We start from the raw sequence: 8,730 nt of genomic DNA, 5'->3' as shown, positions 1-8,730 counted from the left end.
TGACATAGATTTAAAAGATCAACATACAAAGATGGTAGTTGACCATATCATGGCTCGACGTTTCACAATCTATAAACATAGATGTCATTGTCACTACAAAAAATTTTCCTCTCGTGAAGAAGCTCGAGCAAATCCTCCTAATGATATGAATTCAAATGATTGGATTGCTTTATGTGAGCATTTTGAAGATGAGAAGTTCAAGGTACTCAATTAGTTTTTAATATTATCATCTAATTAGTTTTTCTTTATATGAATGACATTATAAAATACTTTTTGATAGACTCAAAGCATGGCAAATAAAGAAAATCGAAAAAAGAGGAAAGTTCCGCACACCTCAGGTTCAAAATCTTACTGCCAGCGCATATATGAATTGGTAGGTACATTTAAATAATTTTATCACGAGAAATTGCTGAAATTATGGATTCTTATTACATAAATAAAAATAGTTTATATGTATATAATTTTTTTTCTTTTGCTACAATGTAATTATTAATTATAACAATTTTTAATTTAGGAAAATGAGAAACAACACAATGATGAGGAAGTGGAAGAAACTCAAGAGGAAAGCAAAGATGAGCCCATTGAAATGAAGCTTTATTTTGAAATGCATCATAAGAAAGATAGCACATGGACTCATCCTCAAGCTCAAGAAAACTATGTAAGTAATTTATTTAAATTTGTTAAAACAATAGTAATATATTTATTCAACACTTTATTTATGTGTATTTAAAGTACTTGAACTGTTTAAATTATATATATATATATATATATATATATATATATATATATATATATATTTGTAGGAGCAAATGAAAGTTATTTTTGCACAAGCTGTGAATGATGGAAATGAAATTACTGGACCTCAAATTCTTGAAAAAGTTTTGAAATCAAAATCTGGTTATGTTCGTGGACTTGGATATGGCGTAAAACCAAAAAATAAAGCGTCAGAATTACAATCTCTCTTGCATGCTGAAAGAGCTCAATCTGAAAAACAAGTTGGTGAATTAACTAAGAAACTTCAAACTCAAGATGAGCAAATTAGTGAGTTGAGATCTTTGGTTGAAAGATTAATTGAAGAAAGAGTTTGATAAGGTAATATGTCTTTTTACTATTTTAAATATTTTATTCATGTAAAATTTTATTCCACCAAAGTATTATATTTATGTATTTAATTATATTTTGAACCAGTGTTATATTAATTGTTTATAATTTTTATTTGCAGGTTGCAAAATACAGATGAAACTTCAATGCAGTTAATTTATTAGTTATATTTATTTTATTTTATTTTTGTTTTCGAATATTAAGCATTTTTATTTTAAAATATTATGGATTTTATATATTTTAGTTTGTTTAATTTTGATGGATGATGATTTTTTAGTTAATTGCTGTTTTAGTTTTATGACACTTCTTATAGTTTATCGTTAGCTTACCATATAAAGTATATTAATTATTTTATTCATTAAAAGAATCATATATAGTATCAATTGTAATAAAATTTATTACTACATATCATAAATATTATTCTCTCATCAAATTACAATTTGATTGTAGTAAAACATAAAATTATGTCAAAAAAAATTTCACCAAATTAATTTCCCATGTTATACAATTATGGAAAACAATATTCGTCATAATAGTAAAATTATAATAAAATTCATTTCATGAAAAAAATGAAATTATAGCAAATAATATTTTATTGCTATATTGAAGTTGTGACAAACTCTATTTTATGGTAATTGTTATTTTCTGACAACTTCTATTTTTTTACAAAATATAAATTGCATAAAAGACAAATTTCCTTACAATATAAATTATGACAAATAAATTTTCATCATAAATTTAAAGTTGTGATGACATTTATATTATCGGTATAAAATAATATAAAATTAAGGTTTTCTCATAACTTATTATTGTGACAAACTATATTTATCAAAATATTAATTTGTGATATATAATATTTTCTCACTTAAATAAAATTATTACAAATTATATTTACTCATACAAATAAGATTGAGACAATATTTATTTAGTCATAATATAACTATTGTGACAAACTTTATTATCAAAATATTAATTTATGATAAATAATATTTTCTCAAGTAAATAAAATGCTTACAAATTATATTTCATCATAAAAATTATATTGAGACAATTTATATTTAATCATAACATAACTATTGTGACAAACTTATATTATCAAAATATTAATTGGTGATAAATAATATTTTCTCGCGTAAATAAAATTGTTACAAATTATGTTTCCTCATACAAATAAGATTGGGACAATATTTATTTAATCATAACATAGCTATTGTGACAATGTAACATTTTCCTTACTACATTATTTAGTCACAATAAATCATATTTTATGGATATTTCAATTTAACATATTTTGACAAACAATTATATTATGATAAAGGATTTTGTCATAATAGCTAAATTAATGACAACTTATAGTTGTAACAATAAGTAGTAGTTTATTGTGAGGTAATACAAATTTGTCACTAAAAACATATTAAGACGAGCTTATTGTGACTAGGATGGTGACAAAATAATTTGTAACAAGAAGTTTCTTATGACAAAAATATGACTTATTTTGACAAATTAAATTGTCACAATAAGCTTGAATTCTTGTAGTGGATATGAAAACTTTGATCTTTAGCAAAAGCAATAGTAGATTGACTATCACTGCTAATTATTACTGGAGAGCTTGTAGTAATAATGTTTAGGTGATCTATAAATCTATTTAACCAAACAGCCTCATAGGCTGTAGATGCGTAAAATACATACTCAAGGCTATACATGTCAGTTTCTTACTAATCTAGGAAATTGTCCCATTTCCAAAGAAAAAGATGTAGCCAGACGTGGATTTTATCTCATCCAAGTCTTTTGCCCAGTCTAAATCTGTGTATCCTCTAAGTAGAAGATTCTTTCCTTGGTAACACAAAGAATAGTATGTCGTTCCTTTGAGATACCTCATTATTCTCTTCACAGCTGATCAATGAGCTTGTCTTGGGTCGGATTGATATCTATTTGCCATCCTGACAACATGGCAGATATCAGTCCTAGTGCATAACATTGCATACATAAGGCTACCAACCGCATTTTCATAAGGAACATTTTCCATTTTCTGGATGCAGAGTTTTTCTTCTTTCCAAGCCACATAAAGATCTCTGTCCCTCCGATGATGAGTAGTAGTTCCTTCCTCAGGTTCGGCCATAACCATCGTTAAGGTACTGAGGACATCATTATCCTCAAGCAAATACTCAATTTTGATGCTCCACACATCATACTTCTTTCCATTAAGTTTGGGGTCTTTATTCAGTTCAACCACTATGGATTTGGTGGCTGAAGTCATTGTGATACAGATCTACAATGAAGTAAAAGTTACACGACTTATTTAAAAAGTTCTTATAATACACGTTCAAGTTCTTTATACAAGATATATCTAATTAGTCTCAGCTTCACATTAGAGTTCAATTCGAAAAAGAGACCTAGGTAGGCTCTAATCACCCTTTAATTCTAATGTTCGACTTTGATTACCTAGATAACATGCAAAGAGAACACTTATTATTAGTTTGGAATTAGCTTAATGTGTGTTAAGCTAATAATTGAAATATTAATGGTTTATGCAGTACTTTCATTTCTATCATAAATAGTTATAAAAGCTATGTAACAGATAAAATAATACATCAAACTATAATAGGAAAAACAAATTCTCACATTTAAATCAATCGATAAAACCAATAATCTCCCGAAAATGGAAGTTCTAACAAAAAAAAAAAAAAAAAAATCACATGTTCAAAACCATCTACTCAAAACCAGAACACTAAACTCATCCAAAAACACTAAAATAAGTCCTAACCTACAACTCATAGATACATCCACAACCTAGCCAAAATACGACTTTCTAACTGGAACATATCTCATGATGTGTACAATGTACCCATCAATCTTTTGGGTCAGGATGCTGGCGTATACACGGGTAAAGATTGTCTTTCCCGATCGCAGAGTTATAGTCGAACAGTTTCAAGGAACTCTAACACCTCTATTTCTCAGTCTGCTCATGAACAACCGCACAACCTGCCTGTAGTTGTTCTTGTGAATGTTCCTCGTTGCATCTAGGATTCTCTGAAGCTTCTTATATTGCAACGATTCACGGATTTGCTCGTATAGGGTCCACTCATTGTACCGTCTAGACAAACCACCTGTCCAAATGCACTATTATATCTGAGTATGCATGACTCCATGTGGCTCGTAATAGCCTCAATGTCATTCTAGATGATATGCTTAGCTAAACGGAACCTCCTAATGTTCATCTCCATTTGTCTCACTCTAATCCGTTGCTCCGGGAAACGAGCAAGAAATGGGACCCTCATAATGCCGACTATAGCTGTCAAGGTAAAGAAAAAAAAGAAAGATTTTGTCATGAACTAAATTTTTCGGGGCTCAAAAACCAACTTCGATCCATTATTTGAGGAACATTCGATTCACGATAAAAAAAAAATTTCCAGATTACGTGTGTGTATGACTTTATTGGTTACGCAATATTTGCAAACAAATTACATTCATACAGTTATATGCAACGAACGATGTATAATTTAGTTAAAAACAATCTTTGATTGTATATCATGAATTAATAACCAATTAATTAGAAAAATCTTTCTGATAATTATTTTTAATCACACGTACATTCAAAATATATTAGAAATACATTTTGAATATCTAAAAATTAAAAAAAGTATAGTCAATCGTTTATTAATTTTACTTTATTCAGAAAAGTGCCTCTGAAAAAATGCATTTTTAGAATTTGAAAAATGTTTTACTTTTCTGTAATTTAATTTTAATTTATAAAATTTATCACAGAAAAATTCCAAAAAATTAGACGCACATACTGGAAAAAATCCACACCAAACGGGCGTTCGGAGATGTTGCACACGCCGCGCGTGCATGCCACACGCTGCCCTTCCGGTGTCCGACAGTCTCGAGGTTCTGGCCGGTGGGGTTTTTGGGGTCTAGGAGTTCGATGGTATGGTCGGTTTCCGGTTTTGGCGACTGAAAATTAGCGAAACAGTACAAATAGACCCTAAATCACACACGTTAAATTGCTAAAACGCGCTAGAAATTTCTAGCAACAACGAGTCTCATCATACAAAATGAGTTCCTATAACATGAAACACAGAGCTAAAAAGCTCTGATACCAATGAAAGTTTTAACAATCACTAGATATATTATCTCTAACATCAAAGGGACATGTAATTAATCCGGAACAATCAGTAAACAAACAACAGATTTAGGGTTACCTCTTGTACGTCAGATAATAGCATCAGAATATATTGATATTAACTCCGTATCATCTATCTAGGAGACTGCTACACCAGAGGAGCAATCACCGTTGTTCCACGAATTAGGAACGCACTCCGAAGAACAGAGGGGCAGCGGCTAGGGAGAGCAGGGGGGAGTGAATTGCCTTTTGCAGTATTTTTGTGTTATTAGGTTGTTAGGTTCTCCATAGCTATCTATTTATAGCTAGGCTAAGGCTAAAGGTGTAACTCTAACCCTAACTGATTAGGTTACGGACGGAGCATAAATGGATCGGGAAATGGAGCAAACCCATTTATCTCATTTAATCCAACAATTTTCTTATGAATAACCAGGACTGCCTGGCTCAGAGTATAAAATTCGTATATTTTAAGACATCAACTGATGCAACATAGCAGGACGATCATCAAGCCAACAAAACTCAATTATGAAGACCTTATCACATTTAGGTAGCCAATCAGTACATATTTGTATTAATTTATAATGCTAAAATGTGTCATTTTGGATTTTATTTAACTAAAAACTATAAGTTGAAAAGTTAAATTGGTTATTTTGAAGCAAATTGACTTGGAAATTTATCTCACACACACAAAAAAAAAAAAAAAAAAAACTTGAAGAAATATATAAAAAAAAATCATTCTTTTTATATTAGATTTGTTGTTTTTAAATACCACTGTATCATTTTGTAAATTCCATGTTGTGGAAATAGATTTATTAAGTACCATTTTTTTTTATTTTTTTATATTCAAAATATCATTTTCTTTAGTGCACTATTATTGCTTTTTTTTCACCATCTTTCTTTATTTTTTCCTTTCATCTATACAATTTTTTTTACGTTGTTTTATTGGGTTAGAAAATTATTGTGCAATTTCTGTTTCGACCATTTACTGATACATAAAATAACAGATGAATTGTGTATATTTTTTTTTTTTTTTGAAAGAAAGAATCACTTTATTGAACTAAATCGGACAAAAGAATGGTAGAAATAATGGGAGGAGCACAAGACCATTCCTTACGAACAGACTCAGAACTGACTGCTCTAGCTAGGCTATGAGCTGCGCAATTCGCTGAACGTTTAACAAATGAGATAGAGACATCTTCTAGCTCATGTAATAAACTACTACAAAAAGAAATAATATCCGCAATGTAAGATAAAAACAGAGTTTGGTTATTAATGGCCTGTACTGCTGAGAGGCAATCAGAGCGAATCTCCACTTTGGTCAGATTGTGTGCCTTTATCCAGGAAAGAGCTTCTTTGATTGCCATTGTCTCGGCAATAATGGGTTCGTAAATGCCTTCAAACGCTGCGTGCTTTGCAAATTTGCATCTACCATCGTGGTCTCTAATGACGAAACCGTAAGAGCTATATCCTGCTTCTTGAAAGATCCCGGCATCCACGTTGCAGGCCAGATGCCCTTCTGCTGGTTTCTTCCATTTTGTCATGTAAGTGGCTTGTTGGTTAGTAATTAAGTTCCGATTCTTCTTACCCTATGACCAATCTGCTTGTTCCTGCATAGCTGGAGCCAGTATTTCATCTGGATTTAATTTTGTATTGTTCCAAACTAGGTTGTTCCAATCCTTCCAAATCCACCATAATATGTGCGTAATTTTTGTAGTCTGCAGGGGTTCAGGACAATCAATTATCGCAATTAACCAAAGATCAAAGTTTGCAATTGAGTTCATTCTGCTATCCCCAAAAAACTTGTGCCATAGGAGTTGCGCAGCTGGGCAGTGAATAAACACGTGGTTCTCATCTTCAATTGAGGATTTACATACTGGGCAAAGTGGGGAGCACAAGGTTCTGCATAACTGGTGAATTGTGTATATAGTTTTATTTACAATGCAAAATAAGGGTTTTTAATTTTTTTTAAGAGAATGGATTCCAACTTGTAACTTCTGGCTTCTAAATCCAAAAATATAACTAGTGAATTATAGTCATTTGATTGCAAAGGGTTTATTATTGGCATTCTCATAAAAATAAGAATGCTAATATCACTTTATAATCATAAACATACTTATTACCTATTCAGGCATATAACATAACATGGTACACATTTCTATGTTACCTTTTACTAATTTAAGTATAGAAAAGGAAAACTCACCTCATGCTCCAAATTTTGAGAACCAACAACACTTCTTGAAGATCAAATCTAAAATTGATAATAAGGATTTTCCTGGTTTTCTAACAAACAAAATAATTTAAATCAAACAGCTGGAATAGCTCAGTTGGTTAGAGCATGTGGCTGTTAACCACAAGGTCGAAGGTTCGACCCCTCCTTCTAGCGGTCTTCAAATTTTTCTATATCCCTAAATTTTTTTCTGAAAAAATTAAAAAAATCCAAATTGATTAATTGATTTGTTTAGCGGTCCTTAAATTTTTTTTCCGGAAAAATACCTCATTCTAGCCGTCCTTAAAAAATTTTCTGTCCCTAAATTTTTTTCTGAAAAAAAAAATACCCAAATTGATTAAATGGATTACTATATCCAGCCTCAATTGGATTAACCCTTTATTTGAGATAATTTTATAAACAATTACCCTCTTAGATCTAGTTGGGAAATTTTTCCTGTTTCCGAACCAGGGTCAGTAATTTATATTTTTTAAAAAATTAATTACTCATTATGGCGCCTTTGGTGCCGTAATGAGCAATTGATAGGAATCTTTGGATTCCTGTCAATTAGTGTGGGCAGTGGCTTCAGGCCACTGTCCATACACATATAAAAAAATTATACAGTAAAACATCTATATAGGAATACTCTATATAAGAATAACCTCTATTTTGTTATAAAAAAAATTCGGTCCCAACTTGGGCCAGTTATAAATAGGAATAACCTCCCAAACGTTATTTGTTATACATTTGTTATACCTCTATATAGTAATAACTATATATTTACATATATATATATATATATATATATATTAAGAATTCAAACTAAATTATAAAATATTTAAAAAGCTATTGAAATTATCTATAAGTTGGAAACACAAACTACATCTTGAAATTATAAATATTTAGTATTCTCATTGATGTTTACAGTTTTCCATAAAACTCTTCCAGTTATTTATATATTGACAACGTAAACTCTAAATTGAAATTCTAAATATTTAATTTGTTCCATTAATGTCTATTGTTATACACTATATATAAACCATGCATGCCTATGATAAAAATTTAAAATTTTGTGTTGAGAAATTTTATTATACCAAACTCTATTTAGTAATAACCTCACAATTGTTATACAAATAGTCCGGTCCCAAGTGTATTCCTATATAGAGGTTTTACTGTATATATTTTATAAATTAAAATTTAATTTATTATTTTATAAAAATAAAACTATATATAAATCATACTAATATTAATTGAATTTGTACAATTTGCAAGTAATATCAATTTTAACCACACACTAGTG

General features: G+C 30.0%; 1 long non-coding RNA gene and 1 other non-coding gene across 2 annotated transcripts; both read left to right on the top strand.

Annotated features, from left to right (window-relative positions):
* Nucleotides 1-298: 298 nt before the first annotated feature.
* LOC136221876 (uncharacterized) lies at nt 299-860 on the top strand. The gene is made up of 3 exons (XR_010685355.1): nt 299-373; nt 515-658; nt 804-860. It is a non-coding gene; the product is annotated as an uncharacterized lncRNA (long non-coding RNA).
* Nucleotides 861-7,533: 6,673 nt separating this feature from the next.
* TRNAN-GUU (transfer RNA asparagine (anticodon GUU)) lies at nt 7,534-7,607 on the top strand. The gene has a single exon. It is a non-coding gene; the product is annotated as a tRNA-Asn (tRNA).
* The last annotated feature ends 1,123 nt before the right edge of the window (nt 7,608-8,730 follow it).

Source organism: Euphorbia lathyris, chromosome 1 (genome assembly GCF_963576675.1).
Source record: "Euphorbia lathyris chromosome 1, ddEupLath1.1, whole genome shotgun sequence".
Taxonomy (NCBI): domain Eukaryota; kingdom Viridiplantae; phylum Streptophyta; class Magnoliopsida; order Malpighiales; family Euphorbiaceae; genus Euphorbia; species Euphorbia lathyris.
The sequence above is the reverse complement of the archived record's forward strand: the minus strand, read 5'-3'. Positions and strand labels throughout refer to the sequence as shown.